Source organism: Ceratotherium simum, chromosome 9, assembly GCF_057802395.1.
Source record: "Ceratotherium simum simum isolate JZ-2026a chromosome 9, ASM5780239v1, whole genome shotgun sequence".
Taxonomy (NCBI): Eukaryota; Metazoa; Chordata; class Mammalia; order Perissodactyla; family Rhinocerotidae; genus Ceratotherium; species Ceratotherium simum.
Window position 1 is genome coordinate 56462175 of NC_141908.1, and position 27189 is coordinate 56489363.

Below are 27189 nucleotides of genomic sequence, written 5' to 3' on the forward strand. Positions count from 1 at the left end.
AAAACTTCTGTCATTCAAGTTCATTTTTTTATTTCCTAAAATAGGCTTCTAATGAAGTCAGCATGCTATTCAGTCCTCTTTTATCTTTTCTACATAGTTGTTTTGAAATTTGAGATTTAGAGCACATCTGAATAGCATGAAATGCATGGTTAGAACTGTTTAAAAAGAAACAGCAAGGTTGATATTAAAATCAGAATACCGTCAGATGTCAAATTCTCATCTCAAATGACTGAGAAACAGTCTCACTGTCATTCTCACTGTGTGATTGTCTAAAGTCTGCCTGAGGAATGGCACAGGCGTTGAGGCCATGCTCGCTGACTGCAGGTGTGGACGCAGGCCAGTTCTGGATGAATAAAGTTATGTGGACAACGTTCTGTCTTCCTGATTCTAAAAACCTTCACGATGTGGTTCATTTCGTTGAAGGATGATTTCTGATCAACAGAGGATGTGCAGATAAAACAAACGATGAATGGATCAAATTTTCACTTCTCGGTTGTCAGGTGTGATCCCAGGGACCTGAACTGTACCATTCTCAGAACAAACCTCCAAGACCTTGGTTGTGGCCCCATTGCTGGGCTGGATCTCAGGGAGCATTTGGCACCAAACTCTCATTTTGTAGATGACAAAACTGTGGTTCAGGGACTCAGGGTAGTGACTTCTCCATTCAATAAACTAGGGCAAGAACCAAGGTCACCTGAATTCAAACCCAAGGTCTTCCACTAAATAGTTGTGTGATTTAGGGCCAGTCCTCTGGACTTGTTGCTTCTCCTATGAAATCAAGGTGTTGGACAATTTAATATGGTTTCCCTCTTGGTCCCAACATTCCTGTGTTCTTTCCACTGTACCATATCTTTGATTTCATTCATTCGTTCATTCCATGATAAGGAGTGGTTGTTTGGAAGCAGCTGCCCATTAGAGATCATATTTCTCAGCCTGCTCCCCCTGCCCTGTCACCCCTTGTATCTAGCTGGGGCCAGTTCTTACCAATGGGATGTGATTGGAAGAGACGCATGTCACTTCCAGGCAGAAGTGATTAGGCAGTAGGTGTATAGTTTCCATCCTTTCTTTCCCATCTGCTGACTGGAATAGGACTCTGAAGTCCTAGGGGATGGTGGAGCCACAAGATGGAAGGAACCTGAGTCCCTGAATCACCCCATGGAAGGCTTCCTGCTGAACAACTGCACTGGACTGTTACATGTATGAGAAATAAACTTCTACATCTTAAATGTTGTTGTTGCAACTACTAGCATTACCCTGATTAATGCAGTCAGGAAACAGGCATTTAAATGCTTAACAAATGCATAGTATTATGTTGGGTAGTAGGGATCCATCAGAGAATAACACACAGTTCCTGCCCTCAAGGAGTTCAGCCAGGTGAGAGAAGACATATAGATATACCAATAGTTGCAATAGAGTGTGATAAGTACCATGATAAACATGAGATGCTGTGAGAGAATGTGGCCTTGGGCATTTCAGGAAACACTCCCAGGAGAGGTAGAATTTAGGTCAAGTCCTGAAGCAAAGCCTAATTGATGGTGGGATGGTGTTATGAACTGAATGTTTGTGTCCCTCCAAAATTCGTAAGTTGAAGCCCTAACCCCCAATATGATGGTATTTGGAGATGGGACTTTTGGGAGTTAATTAGATTTAGATGAGGCCATGAGGATGGGGCCTTCATGATGGGATTAGTGTCCTTGTAAGAAGAGGAAGAGAGAGAGAGATTTCTCTTTCTCCACCTCGTGAGGACACAGCAAGAGGGCAGCCATCTGCAAACCAAGAAGAGAGTCCTCACTAGAACCCGACCATGCTGGCGCCCTGATCTTGACTTCCAGCCTCCAGAACTGTGAGACATAAATTTCTGTTGTTTAAGCTACCCAGTCTATGGTATTTTGTTATGACAGCCCTTGCTGACTGAGACAGATGAGTATTTCTTTCCAAGGGACTAGCCTTTGCAAAGGTCCAAAAATAAGAGAGCATGACTTAGGGAGCTTGGTGGCTGCCAATGAAGATGGAGAGTTGGATCCGCAGAGAGATCCTCATATTATGCTAAGGCCTTTCAATAAGGTTCCCAAGAAGATGGTTGCTGTCAGGCACATGCCTTGCAGTGGCACTTGAGGATGATGAGATGAGCAGAAAGGGACCTGGGGGTCTAAAGGGTAGGCAGGCAGAGAGAAGTAAGGGATTGGCCTAGAAAAGGTACTAGTGGCATCCATAGCTTCTTTAGCAAAGAAGATATCCACATGTTAACAGCTTGCAGATCAGTTAGATTTGACACAATTTAGCAGCAAAGGGAAAAGATAAGTAGCTCCAAAAATGCAGTTCACTTACCAATACTATTGTTAAGCATACATAGGCTTCAACTCTCAAATTCATGGAAACGAAATACTGTGTGACCCTTAAGGTGGGCGGTGAAAGCAAGTGCTTCAGGGTCACAGCAGGACTTTGGGTCTAACACTAATGAATTCCTCCCTCCAGAGAGAGAAGTCATCATTCGCGTCATGATTTCTGACTTGGCAAATAACCAGAGGGAATCAATCAGAAATCTCCCAACCTGTTTTCCAATGAGCATCTTCTGGTGGACTTTTTTTATTGTCTTTATTCTAGGCTTTTCCTCACCTTCAAATTTTCACAAAACAGGGAAGAAAAACAACAGAGCTTCCCTTCTCCCAAACCTTGTCTCAGTCCGTTCATAATTCAGGATTGCAGAGCTGCTGTAAAAACCCAGCTTCACTGCTGCGTTCATTCCCTGTATGCTTGGCAGAGTGAGCAATTCCATTTACCAGCACTCCAGTGAGCATGCGCTGATAAATAAACCTGCCACCTTCTGCTGGCCCACCGTGTTTAAAATGACACATTGGACAAGCGGGTCTCTATTGCCTCCACTTTTTTCAGAAAAAGGCTAAAAATGGTTTGCAAATGCAGTAAATCTTAATTTCTAATATAAACTCTAAACACAGAAAAAAGAAAAAATCATAGGCCAGTTTAGACTGGAGTGAATTTGATGATCAGATGGTGAGGGTTTGAATACTAAAGAGATAAAGCAATCTGAAAACTAATTCCAGGAGCCTGCCTGGATGTGTGGGGGTTCTCCTTTTCTCTCCTTGAAGCAAGCTTGCCTTCTCCCTGCGCAACTTTATTGGAAACTAAAAACACAAATGCAGGCAGAGTGAAGTCAATATTAAAAAGCTAAGTTTCTAACTGCAGAATCCCAGAATTTAAAAACAACCTCTTGTTATGACTGATCATACTAATAGTTAGCTTGTGTTGAACAGTTCCTGCATGATGAGTCCATGCCAGTTTCTTTCATGCGTGTCTCACTGAACTTCTGAGTCTGTGAATTTTCTTCTCAGATCTCCCAATCTGGAATCAGGGCATTCTTTTTCCTTTACAATCATTCACAGGAGAATTGACTTGGAGTTACCAATTGAGTACTGAGGCCTGGATGGACTATCTTTAAGATGAATGAGTCAACATGAAACCATCCTATTGATCTACAATAATAAATCCCTTTGCTCAAGCCCTCCTCAGTCCTGTCCAAATCTGCTTATGAATCTTACTTCCAGCCCCTCTACTTCATCCACTTTGTGCTCCAATCTCATTCCACAATGTTCTCTTTCCTCCCGCTCACCCCAGTCTTTCCCAGCTCTGTACCTTTGACCTAGGTCCGTCATCTACTTGGATTGCCCATCCTCATCTCACATTCTCTACCTAACCACCAAGTCCAGCTCACATTTCCTTTGTGTCATGAACCCTTCCCCTATCCCCATCCCCAACCTCTTCTCTTCTGACTATCCAGTACTCTTTATTAAGTTCAGAACTTGTCTTTGCAAGGGTGTTCACAGCAGCCTGGTTATAATAGCAAAAAAAGGGAAGCAATATACATGACCATCCATAGGGTGTCAGTTAAATAAATTATTATATTCTTTATATTGTGAAGAATAATACAGCTGTTCACCATGGTGATATACATCATATATATTTACTGATTTAGAAAGATGCCCACTATAGATTGCTAAGTTCAGAAACAGGTATGATTCTATCTTTAAAAACAAAAGTAATTTAAATATCACCTGCTTCAATTTTCATTGGCTCAAGTCTCCCTCCTCTCTCTCTACCTGACCTTAGGAGTGACCCATGGTTGTTTCTGAAAGTCCCCAAAGGGCGGGAAGGGAGGTTCACGTATGCCCACAGCTGCAGTCACTCTGTGCACCTGCTCTGGGAGGTGCTCTAAGAAGTGTCATTGCTTTACCTTCTGGTGGATCCCCTCGTGGGAATGACATTGATTTGCCCAAAGCCATCAGTTTGTGAGCTGGTACTGGGTCCCACCTGGTGCATCAAGTCTTCCTGACCCCTCTTCCTCGTTCATTCACCATATGTGGTGAGAGTCTTCCACACACCAGCCGCTCAGACAGAGGTAAACAGGACACGATCCCTGTCTTGAAAAGACTCAGCCTGTCCAGGCTCCCATTCCTGGGTCCTGCTTGGAAGTTCTTTTGTAGCTATAGGATCTTAGTACTCTGCAGCTGCCCTAGGGTAGGTAGCATGGACAGAGGGCTGAGTAAGAAGATCTGGGTTCCACTCCCAGCTCTGTCACTTACCATCTTGGGCAAGTCAGTTTTTTCATGTAAAATGGGAGTGACAATATTGCTCACCATATAGCTTTGTTGCAAAGGATAAATGAGATGTGGATATCAATGTTATTCATACATCATAAAAATCTAGAAAGGCCATTATTAAATACATACTCAACCCTACCCCTACTTCTCTAACCCTTGTTGAAATATCTGCCAATTCATATGACTTCTGAGAATTTTTAAGCTCTAGTTATTGAAGAAAAAAAAAATAAAATAGAAAAGGTCCGGGATGGGAATGATGCCTGTTTGACCTCACAGATCTAACCTTCAACTGAACCCCTGACCTACTACCCTCAGTAGTGACCCTGACTCAGGAGATTTCTCACCATGTCAGAAGGACCCAGGGTGGCAGCACCTCAGTGGATCCAGCAGCTCTCGGTAGGAACTCACAGCCCATCCTCAAGTTCTCATCCAGCCCCCAGATGGGATCTGGAAACCCATTACCTCACATGTCAAACAGGAGCCCTTTGCTGAAATAAGAAAATGTGCGTTCCCAGGAAACTAAGGATCTGATTGGACAAAGCACACCAAAGAATTTTGAGGGACATTAAAGAAATGCCCCCATTTTCTCTTACTTCTCCACTGCTGAGGCTTTCTGGGAAGAACTGTTCTGTTTCAGAAGCTGTGCTTGCTTTTGGCTCTGTGGGTTGTTGTGTGTTTCTCTGTGGAATGGTTTCTTTTGTGGGTGTCAGTTAAGTTATGAAGTCTTAACAGGCTCCTGGAAGAGCCATCACATCAAGTGGAAGGTGTTAGGTTTTGATCCCTAGCTGTGGTTCAGGTTTATTTAATTTCTATCTCCTTCCCCCTTTTCCCTAGTCTCAACCTATTAAGATTTAAACCTTCACGTCCATAACTCCAGTTGTCTTATTTGTGTCTGTTTTGGGGCTACAGTCACTACCATTATTGCCCTTTACAGCTTTGGAAAGAGCCTTTTCTTTCCATGAATGGGGAGGTTGGGCGTTGATGGGAAAACTTGCCATGTTCAAATAGTTTGTACTCTTTTGGTCCCCTCCTGGGCGTCAACAAGAACTGGCTGGATCCTTACTGCTAGGGCCCAAGTAGTTAACTTAAAAACAACACAGGGAGCTTTATGTTCTCATGTGAAAAGTTTTCATTTTAACCCAAATATCCCCCAATCTTTCTTCAGAAGCTCGCTGTGGGGTAGATGGAGGAGAGTTTTCCTGTTCGTCATTTTTCACCTTGATAAACCTGAATCCTCAATGACAACTCTGTTGATGGACGATCATTCTGTCACATATATTCTCTGTTTCACCTTTGGTTAGAAAATGATACATATCTACTGTATAAAATTTGGAACATACAGATGCACAAAGCAGAACATAAAAGTCATGCATTAGCTTGAGACAACTGCTGTTAACAATTGATAGTCTTTCTGGTCTTTTGTCTAAGATCAAGTAGACTATTTAACAGAATTGGGACCATCCCATTTATGCTCTTCTGCAAAGTACTTTTTTCACTTAATATATCACAGCCATGTTACTATGCCTAGTCAAGCCTTCTCCCTCTTCAACACAATTCTTCCTGGCCACAGAGCACTGAGAGCTCCTATCTGCACCAGCTCCTCTGTGCGGACCTCACCTGGCTCCTGGGTTCAGAGCAATGGCACAACTCCTGGGGCTGGATACAGGCTCATTGGAGCCATCTAGAAAGCTCCATGTTTGGAAACTATCCCAGTTCTGGAGTAATTAACAGTATTATGGAATAATGTCAGCACAAAAATGTGAAATATTTCCATGTCAAAAAAAAATTTTTCCAAGAAATCTGCTTAGGAGCCTAGCTGAGAAACTTACCCATCAGAAGCACTCATTTATTTCTCCAAATGTCCACAGCTTTGAATGCCATTTTCTCTCATTTATTTTATTTAAGGAATTAATTTATTTACTTAGACTTTATTTTTAGAGCAATTTTTACGTTCATAAAAATTGAGCAGAAAGTACAGAGAGTTCCCATATTCCCCCTCCCCTCCCACCAGGCTCCCCTACCATTAACATCTCCCACCAGAGTAGTACATTTGTTACAGTCAATGAACCAATACTGACATATCATTATCAACCAAAGCCCATAGTTCACATTAGAATTCATTCTTTTTGTTTTGTTTTGTTTATTACAGTAACATTGGTGTATAAAGAATTCATTCTTGGTGTTTTGCTTTCTATGGGTTTTGACAAATGTATAATGACATGTATCCACCATTGTTGTATCATACAGAATAGTTTCACTGCCCTAAAATACCCTTATGCTCCATGTATTCATCCCTCCCTCCCCCTAAACACCTGGCAACCACTGATCTTTTTACTGTCTCCATAGTTTTGCCTTTTCCAGAATGTCATATAGTTGGAATCATACAATATGTAGCCTTTTCAGATTGGCTTCTTTCACTTAGTAATATGAATTTAAGGTTCTTCCATGTCTTTTCATGGCTGATGGCTCATTTCTTTTTAGCACTGAAGAATATTCTGTTGTCTAGAGGTACCACAGTTTATCTATTCACCTACTGAAGGACATCATGGTTGCTTCCAAGTTTTGGCAATTATTAATAAAACTGCTGTAAACATCCACGTGCAGATTTTTGTGTGAACATAAGTTTTCAGCTCTTTTGGGTAAATACCAAGGAGTACAATTGCTGGATTGTATCGTCAGAGTATATTTAGTTTTGCAAGAAACTGCTGAACTGTTTTCCAAAGTGGCTGTACCATTTTGCAATCCCACCAGCAATGAATGAGAGTTCCTGCTGCTCCATATCCTCATCAGCACTTGGTGTTGTCAGTGTTTTGGATTTTAGCCATTCTAATAGGTGGTGATATCCTTCTTTTTCTTTTTTTGTTGTTAAAGATAAAAGCCTTTCCTAGTTGGACTTACCTGAAAATGAGTGTGTGAATATGAATCTAAACAGGCTCTCTCCTCTCCATTCTTAAGCAGATGTACGTGAACTTCTGAGAGCCACAGCTTGCCCTGTAGCCCCTCTGCCTCAGCAGCGTGCTTGGCACCCTGTAGGTGCTTAGTAAATGTTTGCTGGTTGCGTGGCTCTTGATAACCTGGTTGCCTCTGTTTTTGAGAACCGTAAGGGATTTACCTGAAGATGTTCAGACCAGCATACAGGCATATGCACACACATGCACGTGCATATACACACAAAAACCCGCAGACACTATTGCCCAGGCTTTCGAATCCCAGACCCTGAGTATCTCCAAATGTTGGCCTTGGCCTATAAGTGATAATAAATGAAGAATATTTGGGGTGTTTATTTATTTTATGTTTTATTTTGGTCAATAATCAGGCCCAGTATTATCTTTGGGTCTTAGATCCTGAAAAAGTCACTCTTCCTGTTGCAGCCCTCATGAACCAACTCCATGCAGCTATGTCCTGGACACTCACATCTTGAGATGACGGGAGTGAAGGCTGATGACAGCCGTGTTCACCATCCCTCTCCTTTTTTTTTTTCCTTCCATTGTTCTTCTAAGAGGGTTCTTGGAAGCAAGGATACCTCACATTTGTTGAGTCCTCTGGAGGTAAACTTACCCTCCTTGTCTTGTGCTCCCACTGGGCTGATTCTGCACTATGTGCCCGGCACGTGGTAGGTGGTATTCAATGTTTGTTGAATGAATACTGTACCTTCAGTCTGATGTAGAGTCTAGAGTTTGCTAGTAAAGAACCACATAACACTCTTGGGTTCATTGTTTGGAGCTACTATTGCAGTTGCTTTGCAAGAGCAGGAATCACTACAGGTTTGTCCTCATGAGCCCAAGTCCATGGCCAAATGTGGATACAATACTCTCCAAACCCCCACCTCCTGCTTATTGTCAAAAACACACCACACATTGTAGCAATCATATTGCCAAAGCTTTACGGCATCCATAAATTGAAAACTGCTGCCTCTGACAGTTATGGGCCTGTGTCAACACCGGATCATGTTGACTCTCCTGGAATGTGTTTGCAAATGTACCACACCAGCCTTGGAAGCTGTTGACATCAGAGGCTGTAAGTTAATTAGATGTGGCCCCAGAGCATTGTGGGTCTTGCCATCTAGGAGGATTTTTTTATTTCTTAAATTCTTCTCTTCTTTGATTTGGTCCCAGAATAGGAGCTGTCTTTGCTGCCATGACTGGCAGACAAGAGAGCCAGTTTAGGGGAAGAGTCCATGTTGCTGAGCAAGTAATAATGATGTCTGTGAACTGCTTCCTTTTCTTCCCTTTTGGCAGATTGTAGTAGGAGTGGCTGCAGAAGATGAGAAATGGTGGTGGCCGTGAATTCTGCTGTGAAGGAGAGACTAAGTGCAACCTGCGTGTTTTGAGTGGGCTGTCTCACTATGCCAGGGCACCCGTCTGGACATGATGTTGCTGAGACCTATGTTGTGACTCCATTCTAGCGGCAGGGCAAGCTGTGGGCTCACTGGCCTATGTGCCTGTGAATGCGTGTGTAATGGAGTTCCTGAGAGGACTGTGTATGTGCGCACACACGTGTGAAATGGAGTTCCTGAGAGGTCCTCTTGCTGCCTTATTTTTCCTCTCTGCTCTAACGTCCTTGTCTCTCACAGAAATAAAAAGAGAATCCCCCACTAGTTAGAATATGTCTATGAGTATTGGAGAGGGCAAGAATATGCCCTGGAGAGGGCAAGAAAGGAAGAAAGACCTGACCAGTTCTATCAATCTTCAAGGAAAATGTCTGCCTTGTGATACCGTCAAGACTTGGGTCTCGTCTCCCATTGCCGGTGCCCTGGGGCAGGACATCATCCTAAACTGCCAGATCGCCACAAGTGCCTCAGCTGGCAGGAGCCAGGTAGAGTGACAGAGAGAAGTGAGCATCCTGGGAAGTGGAAGATGAAGCCAGAGAGGTCAAGGAGAGCCTCACAGAGCAGTTTGCTGGCAACTAACTTCCCTGCTTCTGTCAGTATTCATTGAATTCCAAGTGTGGAGCACCAAGAGAGAACCAAGACAGATAGAAACCAATTTTTGCCTTCAGTAAGTTGACATTCTAGTGGTGGAAAAGACACACATGTGTGTGTATCCACACAAAGCCACATGCATATGTACACAGAAACAAAGCCAACATAACATAAATCGTAGCAAGTGGGTGGTGACTGAGTGAGTGCCTCAGGAGTTCAGAGGAAGGCAAGAAAGATGGCTGTGGGCTAAGAAAAGCCTTCGTCGACAGGAGAAACTTGACGGAGATCCAGACAAGTGCGACTCAGGCAGAGAGGACATTCCAGGCCAGGGAACAGCGGGAGCAAAGGCAAGGCACCAGGAGTGAGGAGGTGTGTGCAGGTGATGGGGATAGATGGTGAAGGGAGGTGGGAGGATAGAAGGTGAGGTCCCCAAGGGCTGGGAGTTTTGTCTACTGAATTCACTGCTGTGAATACCTAGACCCAGTGTTGCCAGTTCACATTTGTCGACTATTGTTGACTGGTAAATTGAGAGGTGCCAGCTCTGGTGGTCTAGTGGTTAAGATTTGGCACTCTCACCTCCATGGCCTTGGTTCATTTTCTGGCCAGCGAACCATACCAGCCATCTGTCGGGTGTCATACTGTGGTGGCTGCATGTTGCTGTGGTGCTGAGGGCTATGCCACCAGTATTTTAAATACCAGCAGAGTCACCCATGGTGAACAGGTTTCAGTGGAGCTTCCAGACTAAGACAGACTAGGAAGAAGGACCTGGCCACCCACTTCCAAAAACATTGGCCATGAAAACCCTATGAAAAGCACCGAGCATTGGCTGATGCAGCACTGGAAGGTGCAAGGATGGCCTAGAAAGACCAGGGAGGGTTCTGCTCTGCTGTACGCAGGGTGGCTAGGAGTTGGAATCTACTGGATGGCACTAACAACAACGAAATTGAGAGGTAAATTGAAGCTGGAAGAGCTTAAGTACCTTAGAGCATGTTCTCCACATATACAGAGGAGTGGGGTGGGATTTTGGGTGGGGCGAGTACTCCTGGCAGGTGATTTGCAGAGTGATTGAAGAGGATAACCCAAGCACGAGACACTAGGGTTAGAGAGAGCTCAGAAAGGGGGGGTCAGTTTGAGAGGGAATGAGGGTTTAGGGAGCAGGCTCACCACACAAGGTGCAGAACTCTCTGGAGACCCTGCCTCTCTGCGACAGCTGGGCAGCTGTGCCTTCTGGGGCAGACCTCTCCTTGCCTTGCTGCTGCAGCCCTTCAGCTGTGGAGACTTCACTGTCAATCTTTTTATCACCATCCCCAACTATATCCCACAGAAACGACTCTGGCTTTAATTTAAGCTGATTTGTGAATTCATTCATTCATTCATTCTTCAACAATTACTGAGCATATACATTGTGCTCAGCCCTCTGCTAGGCCCTGGGGTTTTACTGATAAATCAGACCCCGTGCCTGCCCTCGAGGAGCTTACAATTCAGTGTGCTTGAACATATAAACATGCATGTGAGTAATAGAGGCCTGTTCATCCACAAAAGGCACAGTGAGCACAAAAATGAGGATGTCACCTCCACGCTGAGGTGAGACCAGGAGCTTCTTAGAAGAAGAAGAAGAGACAACTGAGTTTTTGCTTTAAAGGGCTCACCAAGTGGACCAAAGGGAGTGAGGGATAGGATGTTCCAGCAGAGAGCAAAGTGTGCAAAAGCCTTGAGGGAGAGACAGCTGAGGTGGGCTTTGAAACTGGGTTCTAACCCCCCTTAGTGAGGTATGGTGTGTTGCAGTGGGCTGGGGATCCTGGAAGGCAGCAGATCACTGTGGCCTGATTCTCTCTGTGTGACTTCAACAATATATTTATATCAAAGCAAATAAGGATCTTAAGAGGCAGAGTGCAAAAATATCAAATCTTATTCTAAAACAAAAGTCTTCAAAGAGATGTCAAGGTTTATGCAGTCTGTTTCACGGTACGCCCCTGTCTTAGTCAGCTCAGGCTGCCATAACAAAATACCAGAGACTGAGAGGCTTTAACAACAGAAATTTATTTCTCGCAGGTCTGGAGGCTGGAAGTCCCAGATCAAGATCTGGCAGGGTGGCTTTTTGGTGAGGGCTCTCTTCCTGGCTTACAGATGGCTGCCTTTTCGCTGTATCCTCACATGACACAGAGAGAGTTTTGGTCTCTCTTCCTTGTCTTATAAGGACACCAATTCTATTGCATTAGAGTCCTACCCTTATGATCTCATTTAACCTTTATTATCTCCTTATATGCCCTTTCTCCAAACATAGTCACGCAGGGGATTAGAGCTTCAACATATGAATTTTGAGGGACACAACTCAGTCCATAGCACCCTCGAGTCCAGGTAGTGGGAGAAGATAGTTCTTTTGCCCACATCTTCAGTGCAAACAGTTAACAGGCAATAATAGTGCTTCAAGAAACTTCCTGTGAAAGTCACGAAGAAAGGAGAAACTTGCAAGAAGGCTGGAGAAGTAAGCTAGAGACAAATCACAAGGGGCCGTATGTGTGTGCTAAGGCTTTCCCAAATGCAGAGGAAGCCCCTGAGAGGGAGAGAGATGATCAGATTCGGGTTTCCAAGAGATCCCTCTGGCTGCAGTGTGGGCGAGTATTGGAGGGGCAGCCTGGAGGCAAGGAGACTGCTTGGGAGGCTCTGGCCCTGGGCAGGTGAAAAGTGGAGGCCTGAAGACTTGTGTAGAAATGGGAAATGTTCAGAGGATAAAGTGAAAGAAATTGGTGCCCAATTTGATTTGGGGGAAAGAGGAAAGAAAATGGAGGCATCGGGTGACTCCTAGGTTTCTGTCTCTGGTTTTCAAGTAGAAACAGCTCCAGGACTCCCCCCTCAAGGTCTATCCGACTTGGCAACAGTAGTCGGGTCCCCTCCTGTCCTTGACTTCTTTAACTCTGCCACCATTTTTCTCACAGTAAAATCAAGTTGTTGGCAAGTTAGAGCAAACACGAGAGTGAAGAGAAAGGGCTTCTGTGGGTTTGAGGTGGTGGACATCTGTTGCTTTTGGCCACCCACTTATTGTCCAACTCTCCCCTGGTAAAGCCCTGATTTCCTTTTGGGACCAAGCTCTCCCCTGCACTCTGTGAAGTCTTGGCGGGTCTGTCAATCAAATTAAGCCAATCTGATTGGCTTTGTTTGGGTCACTTGATCTAGTCATAGCCAATCAGATTCACCAGGAATCTTGACCAACTTGATTTTTATTGTTAGTGCCCGTTGAGTGGATTCTGACTCCTAGTGACCTTGTGTATAGCACAGCTGCCCCCTACTTGGTCTTTTTGCCCCATCCTCTCACCTTCCAGTGCTGTAGCAGACAATGGTCTGCTGCTATTCATAGGAGTTTCACGGACAATATTTTCAGAAGTGGGTGGCCAGGTCCTTCTTCCTAGTCTGTCTTAGTCTGGGAGCTCTGCCAAAACCTGTCCACCATGGGTGACCCTACTGGTATTTGAAATACTGGTGGCATAGCTTTCAGCATCACAGCAACATGCACTCACCATAGTATGACAACCAACAGGTGACAGACAGGTGGTGTGGTTCCCTGACTGGGAAAGGAACCCAGGCCGAGGCAGTGATAGCGCCAAATCTTAACCGCTTGCTTGATAATCAACCGAACAGCTTGATACTGGGACAAAAAATGTTCTTGAGCTGGCCCTGATGGCCTAGAGGTTAAAGTTTGGCATGCTCCGCTTCGGTGGCCTAGGTTCAGTTCCCGGCGTGGAACCACACTACTAGTCTGTCAGTAGCCATGCTGTTGCAGCAGCTCACATAGAAGAACTAGAAGGACCTACAACAAGAATATACAAGTATGTACTTGGTCATTGGAGAGGGAAAAAAAAAGAGAGAGAGGAAGATTGGCAATAGATGTTAGCTCAGGGCAAATTTTTCCCAGGAAAAAAAAAAAGAACACAGGCAGATCAAATAGATCACTATATACACTGTGACTTAAAAAAAAAATGAGGCCCTGCCCAGTGGCTCAGTGGTTAAAGTTCTACACGTTCCACTTTTGTGGCCCAGGTTTGCAGGTTCGGATCCCAGGTGTCGACCTACTCCACTCACCAGCCATGCTGTGGCGTTGTCCCATGTACAAAGTAGAGGAAGATTGGCACAGATGTTAGCTCAGACCTAATCTTCCTCAAGTGGGAAAAAAAAAAAAGAGGAAGATTGGCAATGGACATTAGCTCAGGGAGAGTCTTCCTCAGCAAACAAACAAAACAAATCTGAAGGGATTACTATGTGCTTATGGCCTATTACCTTGATCCCAATGCCTTCCCTTCTTCCTGCCCTTTCTAAGACTAAGCAATTCAGCCTTTCTTTTGATTTTGTGAGCTACCCTCTATGCTTTCAGCAAATTCCTTTTTTAAAATGTAACATACTTGTTTTCTGTTGCTTGCAACTAAGGAATCCAAGCTGATGCCCACAGGGTAACAGGAAAGACCCTATATCCCACCACTGTCTTTATTTGGCCTGCCTTGGGCTATAGAAGGAGACCTGGGACTGCTCCTGCTACCCCATTATGTCTATCTTATGCTCTGCACAGGCCCCCGTACCCATCCATGGTAGGGAGTTAGGTATGTACCTACATGTCTAAACCATTTCCCCTTCCCCGCAGTCTTAGCTGACAACCTTTACAGGAACTCCTTCAGCTGTTTTGCCCAGCTGTCAAACTGTAAGGAGGAGAGAGTCATAAGCCAGTGGACAGTGGAAGACCATCCACAGGCCTCTCCCCAGCGAGGGCATGGAGAGGACAGCATAGGCTCTGACCACTAAAGAGAAAGTGGAAATGGAGAGCCATAAAGAGAGGGAACGACAGATGGAAGTGGCCCCAGGTGAGCTTTGCCAATGCGACATTAGCTTTCTCTACTTTTTTAAAAGGTATTATTTCCCAGGTTCTGCTGCCAGAACTTTCTGTAATGCCAGGCCTGAGTGCCAGGGCAAGCTGGAAAGCCAGCTAGCCTGGGCTGCAAGTGCCAGAAGAACACAAACACAGCCACTAATAGCAGCTTGCCTGGTATCTCAGTGCCTTTTTATTTCTGCCAAATTGATGTGGCCATCAAGGTAATCTTCCAGGCCTCATGGCCCAGGTGGTGTGCCCAGAGAGGCAGACCCAGGCTGGCCTCTGGCAGTGGTTTTGGGGCTGTAACGAGTGGCCCTCTTTGTCACATTCAGGCAGGCTGGCAACCACCTGGGAACTTCAGCTCTCAGTGTCTCCGGCAGCCAGGAGTGATTGCAGAACATCTGTCAGTAGTTGAGTCAGGACTCAGCTCTGTCTCGCTTTATAATCCTTTGAGCTTCCTTTAAACAGAGAGGCTACCCACTTCCTTCCCCATGCCCATCCTCTCTCCAAAAGTTGGCTGTCAAAGAGCATTAATACACTGATATTTATGTCATGTATTTCTGCAAAGAAATATCAAAGGCAGCAATAGCAGTAACATAAGAATTGCCCTGAGCAGGTGCCCACTATCTATCCTGTATGCATGCCTGGTCTAAGAGATCAGGCAGCTGATAGCCTTATGTGTGGATTTACTTTCTCACTTATTGAGCACCTACTGTGCTCCAAACATTGTGCCAGGTGCCATCAGAGAAGCCCTAGAGGAACTTGGTTGTCTTTCTACTGGGAGACAAAGACAGTGTCATAAATATCTGACCTCAAGGTCTAAAGCTCAGCTCAGGTTCAGCTGATAACATGGAAGTTGTGGTGAGGAAGGTTGTTCTAAATTCCCTGTGCTCTATAGTAAGATGTTCTGTACCATCAGAGTATTGTCTCTTCCACTCTTTGGCACTCCTTGGATGGTCAGCTCTCCTCGTAGGTATATGGGTGTCTCTCCATTTACAAGAGAGGGCAGGGAGAGCCTCACCTTTGATCTCAGGCTTCAAAAAGTGCACAACGATTGATGGACTGGTTGGTTCAGGCAAACTCAGGAGTTTTCAGGGGTCACTTTAGGGCTCTTTATGAGTTTCAAAGTTCAAGGCATGGCTCAGTCAACTGTCACATCATTTAACACATGGGCTTACCAAACCCCCTGCTGTTTTAGTCAGCACTGCTTAAGCATGTCTGCACAAGAGAGACAACAAATTGAAACCACAAGTAGTCTTGTCTTGTATCTTATACAAAGAGAAACCAAACCTGCCCTCAGTAGAGTACAGACAGTATATCTTCTCCTTACTTGATACATGTACATTATGAGTGATTATTATCAGTGGTGAGAGATTTTGTTAGCCCAGGTTAGGGGTCCCATTCTAAAGATGAAAGCAAAAATGTGGAACCTAATATGAGTATTCCTATCTGTCATTGGGAACTGCTATGCTATGTTTAGTTTAATTCTCACGACAATCCTGTAAAGTAGGTATTGTCCTTTCCATTTTGTTGATTGTCAAAGTGAGGCTCAGAAAAGTCAAGTAACCTCATCAGCTAAAAGTCTATTGAGTGAAGGAGTCGGGATGTGACCTGTGTGTCTGACTCCTTTGTAGAGGAAAGGTGAGCTGTGCTACAATCAGCATTCCCACAGATCTCTGCTGGGTGGGGAAGAACCTTCCAGATACCAGTTCCCCTCTTCCCACAGGGCCTTTGGATTGGTTAAAATCCTCTTCTCTGTGTGGCATAGGGTGGTGGACACGGGCGTCTTGGGAAAGTGTCTGGAATGGGTGGTGGGGAGGGCCACTCCTGCTGGGAACAAATCTGTGCTCTCAGCTGCTTGGCCAGGGAGATGTCATCATGGGGACTGTGGAGGGAGCCGGAGAGGAGTCAGGACCTCACTTCGGGGAAGAGCGAGGATGAGGGGACATGAAGTCAGCTCTGGGTTGGGCTTCCCATTCCAAGGTCCTAGAGGCAGGTTGAGATTCTAGGGATTTCTATGGCTCTTTGCACCCTGTAAGGGGCCAGCTGTAGGTCAGCACCCTTCCTAGGTTAGCACTCCCTCCAGCTCTCCCCCTCCCCTGTGGAACCTGGATAGAGGGCCGGGAGTGGATCAGGAATCTGGGGCTTCAAGACCAAGAGAGCTCCTGCGCTCAGCCAGGAATGTGGTCAAACTTCATTCCTTCGCACTGACCATTTGAAATGGAGTTGATCTTTGTTCCAGCTGCCCAGAAGGTGTTTGCTGAGATAGATAATAAGAATCTGAGGTAAGGGCTTTAGAATATCTGTAGTTGATATGCAAGGGATTGAATAAACAGCATATGAATCTTGCTTTTTCCTTAATTAAGGCAGGCTTGGCCCAAACTTTATGTGAAAAAAATGTTTTTAGTCTCACTGAGAATCTATGTATAGAATTATCCTGTAACTCAGGCTCATTTCAAATAAATTAGTGAGATTTTAGAGGTGTGTGCTTAGGTTGTCAAAGAAAAAACAGACCCACTGCTCTTGTCTTTCCCAGGCCCATTCGTTTGGGATTTCTGGGTGAGAAAGTGGGGGAGGTCAACACTCACAATGTTCCTACTTGACTGATAGGAGAGGGCGCCTTTCGAAAACCAGAAGGTGGGACTGATTGGGAAATAAGAGCGGGGTCTGTGGATAGTTTACAGCTAGATGATCATTTCAGGGCCATATCAAAGCATTTAGTATACCTCATTCATTTATTCATTCAAAGTTGATTTATTATTTCATTCAAAACCATTTAATAATAAATAGTTTATATTATTTATAGCATGCATCTTGTGGGTATATCAAAGTACAAAAAAGCATCTGTAATATGAACTCCTTATTCTTTTTTTGGAAAAGGGTATACATATTCTATAATGCTTATATAGACATGGAAACATTTCTGGAAGGATACATAAGAAACTGTCCACTGTGGTTGTCTCTGGGGAGAGGGAGGGGTGGGCAGTGGTTGAGGAAGGAGACATTTACCGGTCATTTTATACCCTTCTGGACTCTGAGTTTAGTGAACTATCCTTAAATCTCTAGTGCCTGGTACCACTCTCTCTTAGTAAAATAGTCACTGGTTTGCATGATGAAATTCACTGGAGCAATTTTTTTTTTTGTGAGGAAGATCAGCCCTGAGCCAACATCTGCCAATCCTCCTCTTTTTGCTGAGGAAGACTGGCCCTGGGCCAACATCCGTGCCCATCCTCTTCCACTCTACATGGGACGCCACCACAGCATGGCCCGACAAGCGGTGCGTCGGTGTGCACCAGGGATCCGAACCGGCGAACCTTGGGCCGCCGCAGCGGAGCGCGCGCACCCAACCGCTTGCACCACCAGGCCAGCCCCTCACTGGAGCAATTTTTAATGGTGTTCTACAAAGAACATGGTAAATTCTGGGTCCTGTATTAGAGGAACATGTGTGAGCATCAATGCATTAGCTGGACCAGGCAGGTCAGATGTGCTTATGATACATGAAGAAATAAAACAAAACAGGGATGTAACAAGCATAGAAAGCAGTTTGGTTTTTCTTATCAATGATGAGCAGCCTCAGAAAACCATACATCTGGACTACTAGTGGTGCTAGAAACCTCCTCTCCCCCTGACGATCTTCGCTGGCTGCCTTCCTGGCTAGACAGATGTGGAATCTCTTTCCATCCTCTCCATGTTTTCCTTGTCTTGAAGCGATAAAGACCCCATTGGATGAGGTGGGACATGCCAGGTTTCCTCAAGCTCAGTGCAGTGTGTAATTCCCTTAGATTTGTTTAAAAGTTTGTATCAGACTTTATCCCCAAGGACCTTGGCCAAGAAGAAGCCGATCATTTTCAGAAGAGGTGTATATACTCAGTCCTTCCCATGGTCTTCACAGTAGTGCTTTGCTCCCCGCAGCTCCTCCACTTCTCCCCAAAGTGAAATATGTGTCCAACCAAGACAAGTACTGGGTTGGGTAGGAGTTCAGCAACTTGAAGACAAATGCAAAATCACAAGGACATAGTCCTCCAGAGCTGTTATTATGAGCTGGGCACAGAGGAAACAGGCAGAGGCCGCATGGGCTCTGGAGCAGGCCATTTGAATACAGACTCTACCAGCTACGGACCTAGCTGACTTATTTTCTTAACCTCTCTGAGTCTTAGTTTCTTCATCTGTAAAATGGGAATTAAAATACCTGCCTTGCAAGATTATTGTGAAGATTTAAAGTAATAAATTAATCCATAGTGATATGATCAATCATTCATTCATCCATCAAACATTACATGTTTATTATGCATTAAACAGTGTGTTAGGCACCAAGAGAGATTTCAAGTATTAATAAAACAGGGCCCTTGCCCTGCAGAGATTTGAGTCTAGAAGAGGAGATGAAAAATTTAACAAATACATTAAGTCGGAGTGATAAATACTATAATAAAATATGTACCAAGTTCACTAGTGTTACAAAAATAGCAGTGAAATTCAGAATTCAGAAATTACTGTAACAGGTATGGTTTTTGATAAGTAAGTTGAGTTCTTTATGAAGAATTGCTGATTATACTTCATTTATCCATTTATTAAACAACTTAGATGCTTTGTATGGGCCAGAAAATTAAGAGAGGGTCCCTGCCCCCTTTTTCCATTCCCAGTGCTTCTACCTTGGTTTAAATTAGCATTGCCTGTAGCAGCAGCCTCCTAACTTACCTTTTTGTCTCCAGATTTTCCTGCCACCAATCCATTTGCTTGTTAATTACTTGTTGATGCTAGTAACAATCTCTCACATCTGTGAATTTACAAACTCTTTTCAAAAATATCATCTCAATTGGTCTTCATTATCACCAAATGAGGCGTGGGGAGGACAGAAGTGATTATCCTTATATTAAAGGAAAATGAGGGCCTTAGAGGTCAAGTGACTTATTCAAGGTCAAACTCAGATTCAAACTCACCCCTACTGGGTCCAAGCCCAGTACTTTCCCTTCCGTGTCTCTCCAACAAAGGCACTGGACTCTTAAGTAATATTATGGCTGCTTCTTCCTAAACAAAGTTGACAACTTTGTTAGTTGTTAGAGCTCAGGAGAAGCATCTGTTTGACTAGAGATTTTTGACACTCCCAGTCACTCTTGCCAAACCGGAGATTAATTAGGGAGTGCAACTAGAGTCCTCTCTCTTTCCAGAGGCCTCTTGGGTCAAGCTCTTGTTGTTGGCAGTAGGGGAGTTTTCACAGCCAGAAGGAGGTTCTGGGTGAAACACCTGGCAGACAGGGTTTTTCCTTGCTCACTCTCTGAGACGGTGGCCTGTGAGGGGCAGGTCTGGGGTTTAGGAACACAAGAGTCTGTCAGGAACAGCTCTGGTTCAGGAGGGCTGCTGAGCAGTGTCACGATTCCTTCTCATCCTGGTGTTAGAGCAATTGTCTTCTGAGTAGCACTTGCTTCTGCTTCATTAATTTCATTTATTCCCTCATATGTTCATTCATTCACTCATCCATTCATTGAACATACGTAAAGCACCATATAGGCGTTAGGGATGACAGTAAGAATAAGATGTGGTCCTTCTTCTTCTTTCTTTCTCTCTTCAGATCTGAACTAGACATATCAGTCCCGTGCCTGCTTCACGATTCACCCCCATCCCTGAAGGAAATATCACACTCACAGCCCTCCTGCCAAGGTGGCCAAATGTGGTCCCATGTGACCTGCCCCTGCAGCCCAGGCTGATTGGACCTGGGCTGAGCACTTCACCCAGAGAAGTCCAGGAGCATAAGCTATAAGGCTGACCTGAGGTTGTGTTGGAACCACGGTTGGCTGAAACCATGTGTAAGCTGAAATGATGGGGAAGAAGTGATTAAAGAACAAGGGATACAATGGTGAGCAAATAAACAAAATCTCTCTCCTCACAGAGTGAAAATCTTTTAGATGGTGCTTGTATGGACGCAAGGCCATACATTATCTAGGCCTTGCCCACTCACCAGCTTCATGTCCCCAACAAGCATCCTAGGACCTTTGCAATTTGCAGATCCAACATGCAGTTGCTGCGAAGTGGTGGAATCCTTCCCATCACTGTACAACTCTGTGGACTGTGCTTTCTCCACCTTTCAACACCTGCTCAACAACAAGGCTCAGCATGAGCATCATCTTCTGCAGGTTCTCTTGACTGACTGAGTCCCATCCCCCAACCCAGACGAAGTTGGGAACCCTTGTGTGCATTCATAGAGTGCCCTTACAACACTATCCTTTTCATTGATTCATTGATTCATCTTTTCAACAAACATTTTTTTAAAAACACCATCATTGTATTAGGCTATGTAGGTGTACAGAATAAGGCACAACTCTTGGCCAAAGGTCTCCCCATCTTTTAGGGAAGACATATGGAATTGAGAGCGTGTAATCCAGTGTTACAGGTGCTGAGATCTTTGTAATTGTTGGATACTCACTGGCCTTCCCACAAGACTGTAGTTTTATTGCAGGCCAGGACTGTGTCTTTGCCACCTCAGTAAATAGTTGTTGAATGAATAAAATATGCGGAGACTCATCTAAGATTGCTGAGTTTTTGCTGGAGTAACAGGGATACTATTTTGAAAACATACTTTCCAGTGTGTTTTCCCATCTTGGAAATTCACTTTCTTTCTCTGCAGCCTTTCCAATATCATTTTCCCAGGGAATGGGAGGGCAAATGCCACTAAGGGGAGGAGGAGGAGGACATGACATAGGGTCAATTCCTATAAAGAGGAAGGGGAAGTAGGAAGCTCTTCTGAGGCAAGAAAGACGAAGAAAGGTGAAAGGTCAGACCTGAGTATTCTCAACTCTTCCTCCACTTGGGGTTCAACTTATGGGAGTATTGTTGTGGAAGAAACATCCAGATAGGCTTAGGGGGATGTCTAAGAGCATGATTATTCCTTGCATCTCCAGGGACAGCTGGAAAGACTGTATACTTCTCAGAAGACTCGTGAGAGGCATGGCCCCACTTCCTACCTGATGTCGGAAGAAAGAAATGGCTGAGGGAAGTGTCCAGATAGATGAGCTTGAGCTGGTACTTCCTATGGCCCTTGCCTTTTGAATGGTGAGTAGTCAGGGCCAAGAAGTGCCTGTGGTTTTCAAGAAGAGTGTTGGACTGCAAGGAACATGGGGCAGGACAAGAAAGCCATAAAATGTGCTTCATAACTGGAGGGAAATGGCAAGGTTTGTGGTCAGAAGCAGTGGGTTCCAGCACATTGTCCAACCCTGCCCCCGCTCCCCAAACCCCAGGTGGATCAGCCACACTTGAGTGGCTGTTAGTGCCACTGAACGTCTTGCCAGGGACAAGATCAGATGAGCCCCCCTCAACTGGAGACTGGTTCACTGATCCAGGAGGCAAGTTATCATTTAAAAATCTCAGGCAAGGATTCCATTTAGTCCTGGTTAGATTATCTGCCCACCTTTTAGAAACAAGTATATGAAGTACTTTGATGGGGCCAAACTGTGTCGCATGTTCCCACTCTTGTGGCCAGTGGAGTTGAACTCCTTCCAGAAGATGGGGTGTGTTTTGGGAGAAGGGTACTGAGCAGATAAATATTAAAAAAATAAAAACAGTGGACCCCTATGGCTTCCCACTGCTTAGGGGTAGCTGGCATAGCTGCACATCCACCACTGTATGTTTCCTTGTCCTGAGGGGGCACAGTCCTTCAGTTAGCCTTAGAGGCATTTTCGCCTTGGAACCATTCCCCTGGTCTGATACGTGACCCAGTTATTTCACACCCATACATCTCAGTGAGCTTCATCTTTGCTTAGAGAAGTTTTAGACCTCCTCAAAACCAGTTACTCCCATAAAGGATCTGGGATACATAGAGGTGGGATTAATGCGTGCAATGGAATACTCAGGCACTGCAAGATGGTGGGTTTCTAAGACAGATGTTTCCAATTAATCATCCTCTGGTCTCAAATGGGGAGAGGGCAAAGAGCCACTGAAAGGATGTCAGCACAGGCCCACTACATGGCTTCCAGTTAACGGCAGGTGCTGTTATGTGAGCAGCCTGCCACCAGGACCACACCCCCTTGTCAGCAAGCATGCAGCTCAGAGCTGAGTGTTGTTGGGTGTGAGTCCAGACGGTCATGACGGAGAACCACTGTGCCCCTCTGCCGTTCACTCAGGTTGCCCTCCAGGGATCAGTGGGTCTGTGTGGGAACCTGCAGTTGAGCCTCAGTCGGGTTTTACCGGAGCACAGATTTGTGTCTAGGCAAAGCCAAAACCTTAGAGGAAGAGGCAAACTATTCAGGCTGGCTCCTGGATTGACTAACTGCAATCCAGGCAGATGTGGAAGCAGGTGTGGAAACATCTGCCTCATGAGCCAGAGTTCTCCCCTATCATCCGGCAGAGGGGCAGGGGTGGTGGACAGAGGGGACACAGCCTGCTCAGAGCTGTTAGCTAGCTGAGTGGGGCTCCAGCAAATGGGCAGGGCCCTTTCAGCCTTTTTCATCCGATTTTGAAAGGGGATTCCTGTGCCAGGCTACAGGCTGAGTAGAAGTGAGGTCAACAGTGCATGTAACCAACAGAAGGTCAGGGTCAAAGGCGTCCTAGCTCTCAGAGCTGCCTGCGCCTTAGACTGGCCCCATTAAAAGTGTGATGTTTCTCGGACAGAGAGAACAGTTCGGTGGTTACCAGGGAGAAGGGGGTTGAGGGCTGGGCACAAGGGGTGAAGGCATGCATTTATATGGTGACTAACAAACAATAACGTACAACTAAAAGTTCACAATGTTATAAACTATTATGACATCAATAAAATAAATAAATAAATAAATAAGTGAAAATTTAACAAGTGTGATGTTTCTTCTTTCCAGGCTATACTCTCCTTTCTGGGCCATATCCACCACCAAACTACTGAGCACCGTCTGGTGGCCCTCAATCTCTTTCATTACAAAGGGAACCATATTGATGAATTTTGTTTGTCAGGAAATGTCAAGCTATTCCCCCCAATATTTTTTATTTTTTTATTTTTTGCTGAGGAAGATTCGCCCTGAGCTAACATCTGTGCTGATCTTCCTCTACTTTGTATGTGGGTCGCTGCCACAGCATGGTTGCTGACGAGTGGTGTAGGTCAGAGCCCTGGAACAAAACCTGGGCCACTAAAGTGGAGGGCGCCAAAATTAACCACTAGGCCATGGGGCCAGCCCACCTTTTCCCTCAATATTAACAATGATTGTAACTTTTCTCATTCTGCAACCACGTCCTGGAAGTACTTTACTTGAATTCCACCTCTTCAGAGCACCACAGCTCTAAGTTCTAGATGGTCAGTCCTGCCAGATTCTGTCCAGGTGACTTACAAAACATTCCAAGTAAGTTATGAGACCTGGCCCTTTGCTCAGCCTTTGTTATAATCAGACATCAAGTTCTCTTTAGCTACTCAAGTTTGACGAATTTCTTGTCTTTTCATTCCCTATAACTTTCTTTTTTAATTTTTATTAATTTCTAGACTTTTAGCTTCATATATTTGTTTGATAATTGGCCTATGATAGATTGTCATATTGTCTAAAATATCTGCTGCTCCTCGCTGGGGCAGAATTATACTTCCTCACCCTGTTGATGTCAGACTTGGTCATATGACTTTTTTGGCCGATGAAATATGACCAAAAGTGACATGTGCTACTTCTGAGTGGAAGTTTTCAGAGGCATCATGTGGCTTCACCATGTTCTCTTTTTCCTTTTCAGAGGACCTTCAACATCCCATACAATGGCTGTTGGAGTGAAGACAAAGTGTGGCACTGCCACAAGCTTATGTGAAGTAGCATGCAACCTGAGGAAGAAATAAACCTTCGTTGTTATAAGCCACAGAAATATGGGGTATTTTTTTTTTTTTTTTACTGCAGAAAAACATAGACAGTCTCGATTAATAAGGGGCCCATAAAGTATACTGGGTAGATTTTGGAAACATTTCATTTCTTTTCAAAACAAAACCCTCAGCATTCTTATATTATGTGCCTTGGGTGAAGGTTCAGTAATACTAAGACTTGTATATGAAACTATGGTAATTTATCATCTTGTTACCATGGGCTACCATCCTAGCTCAGGTAGAATTTGCTGCATCTCAGTCAGTAGTAACAAAAGCTATCATTTACTTGGAGCCTGAATGCCAGGTATTGAGAGCTGAGATTTACACAATCCTCACACGTCAGCCTTGCAAGGTATATAAAATCATCACCATTTTCCAGATGAGATCATTGGAATCCAAGGAGATCAAATAACTTACTCAAGGTCATGGAGATGGTAAGTGGCAAACTAGATCTGAACCCAGGTCCATCTGAACCTTTTCACCATGCCACATTGTAGGAGGAAGAGGAAATGGCTCTCCTGCCAAGGTTAGGTATCTTGGGAATAAATAACGTGATTCCTTGTTTCAGGGAACCCAAGGTTCTCAATTCTCTTTCTGGGCATTCCCAGTTGAAGTGGAACCTGTAGCAAGAGAAATTGATAACAGGAGAGAAATGGCTCAAAGACACCCTGTTGGGCTCTGTGGTTTAATCATAAATGTACAGATCAGTTCTGGTCCCCAGAGACATGCTGTGAAGGTAAGGCTTGGTGGGTCAATGGAGACTGTTTCTACTTCTTATTGTGGTCCTTGGACAGCAGCTGTATACTTCTTATACATTTAACATAGACAACTAGAATTAGAACTTGCAAAAATATTTAGTCAGGTTTTATTTGTTATTTACATTTCTATAACAGATTAAAATATTGTGAAGGCTCAACTCCAAATTCCAGATTTTACATAGTGTTTAAAGGCTGGTCCTCATTGTAGTCCCCCGCTCTGCAGGAATAAATCAAAACCCGAGAACAAATGGCAGGTTGGTCAAACAGGTGTGGCTGCCTCAGCTCTTTGAGCCTCTGTATGAGACTCATGTACTAAATAGCAAAATCTGCCACGATCAGCGGGGATAGGTGGGGGATCCTGAGTGGATCTCACAGTTCCCAGCCCAAATTTTGGATTTTCTTGCCCATGCGAGGCACTGCATGCGACATGGAGGAGGGTGTGAATTTTGGTTCAGGCTTAAAACACAGACTGAGTTTACTAGCTCTGTGACCTTGAGCAAATTCATAATTTCTCAGGGTGCAGGTTCCTCACCTGTACCTACCTCCTGAGGCGTCATGAAGAATAGCAATAACATATGTCAGGCTCTTGGCATACAGTCCTGGCATGCCGTGGGCACTCTGAAGTCTGGGGATACTTGTAGAAGAGTCACAAATTGATTGACTGGCAGGATAGGAGCTGGTAGACTGACTGTGGATTCTTGAGTTTTTCTTGGAGATCAAACCCCTCTCTCTGACTTGGTAGCACATACACGCTATCTCTGATGTAGAAAGCCTTGGGTTCTGGGGCAGGGGAGGTCTCCCTAAAATAATCACAATTCTGAAGCAAAATGACACCACCAGTATTGGGAATGGGGTATTTTTTGTGTGTAAATAGTTTCCTGGAAGTTATTTTATTAAAAAAAGTTCAGAATTAATTTAAAAATTAAAAAATTCAGTGAATGTAAAACTTTAATATATTTCACATACAAAATTTATTAACTTATTTAAAATATCAAGTAAAATCATGAATTCATAAAAATATAACTTGCAAGCGTACATTATCATTCTGATATAAAAATATCTGCTCCTGGCCCCGTGGTTTGTTTTCCCGTCAGTCCCTACCCCCACCCCACATTTCCCTTGGAGCTCCCGCCTTTGAGGTCACTGTACCAGCAGGACTTCAGTCCTTCATGCCGTGTTTGGTTCAACGAAGGGGAGCTCTCAGGACCACTATATCTGCACTGCGCCTGGGCTCAGGCCAGCAATTTCTGGTTATGGCAGTGTGATTTCTCTCTAGATGATCATGAGGGATGAGCCCACTTGGGGTCTACCCGGCCCCTTCCCCAGCAGGGAGATTTGGCTCCTCCCACCAAGTCCAGCAAAGCCACTGTTTTTGGGGTAGGGAGAGGGGAACAGGGAAGTTATAAAAGCGGAGCGGTAAAGAAGGGCTGGGAGGACTCGTGGTGAGGGTATCAGTGATGGTGTGGGAGATAGGTAGGGGGCAGGTGGGGCTGAAATTGGAGAGAGAGCCAAGTTAACTGATGACCAAAATAACATTATTATATCAATAAAAGTATCAGTATTTCTGAACGTAAAATAGCATGTTTTACCAAACATCGGAACTGGATAGAGTCTTCATGATTATTATTTTTAAATGGCATATCCAGTATCTTATATAATGGATAAGCTCTCAAGGCCTAGTCTAGTCATAGTTCCCATTTTTCTCCTCTTCCTGTCCCAAGGGCCCTGATCCACAGCCCAGCCTGCAATGGGACCAGCTAATTGTGGGAAGGGGAGGGAGGGAGACAGAAGGGGAGGTGTTCATAAAGATGTGGCTCCAGAGAACCGAGCCAGAAGGGAGGGCAGCAAGCGGCCATTGCAACATGCAGGTTCCCCACGTGCCAGCACAGAAGTAAAATCTGGTTGAAGGGGGAGCGGGGAACTTTAACAATGCCTGAAGATTTCCCCAAGGCAGATGTGTTTGCTTCTGGCAACCTATTCCTGGAGGGAGCAGCAGAGAGAGAGACTTGCTGTCATTTGGAATGGCTGTCCCTGTGGTGAAATTGGCCAGCCAGGACTGGTCATGAATTGAGGTGGTTCCCTAGTTTCGTTAGCTTCCCGAAAGCTGAAAGCCTTGTTTCTCCGAGCACGTTTCCCTTGAATTATTGTGCTTTCCAGGGCCCCAGCCTTCAGCTTTACCCACACAAAACAATTTGGACACAGGCCCAAAGAGGACCCCAACAGTGTGTATAAGACTGCAGTCCCCTGAAACT

At 44.7% G+C, this 27189-nt stretch overlaps 1 long non-coding RNA gene across 1 annotated transcript in view; it reads left to right on the forward strand.

Moving 5' to 3' along the window:
• Positions 1-24174, forward strand: part of LOC147916312 (uncharacterized) — a 34310-nt gene extending 10136 nt beyond the window's left edge. The window contains exons 2-3 of the long non-coding RNA XR_015553229.1: positions 21286-21436; positions 24059-24174. This is a non-coding gene — a long non-coding RNA (uncharacterized LOC147916312). The remainder of the gene's footprint in view (positions 1-21285; positions 21437-24058) is intronic.
• The last annotated feature ends 3015 nt before the right edge of the window (positions 24175-27189 follow it).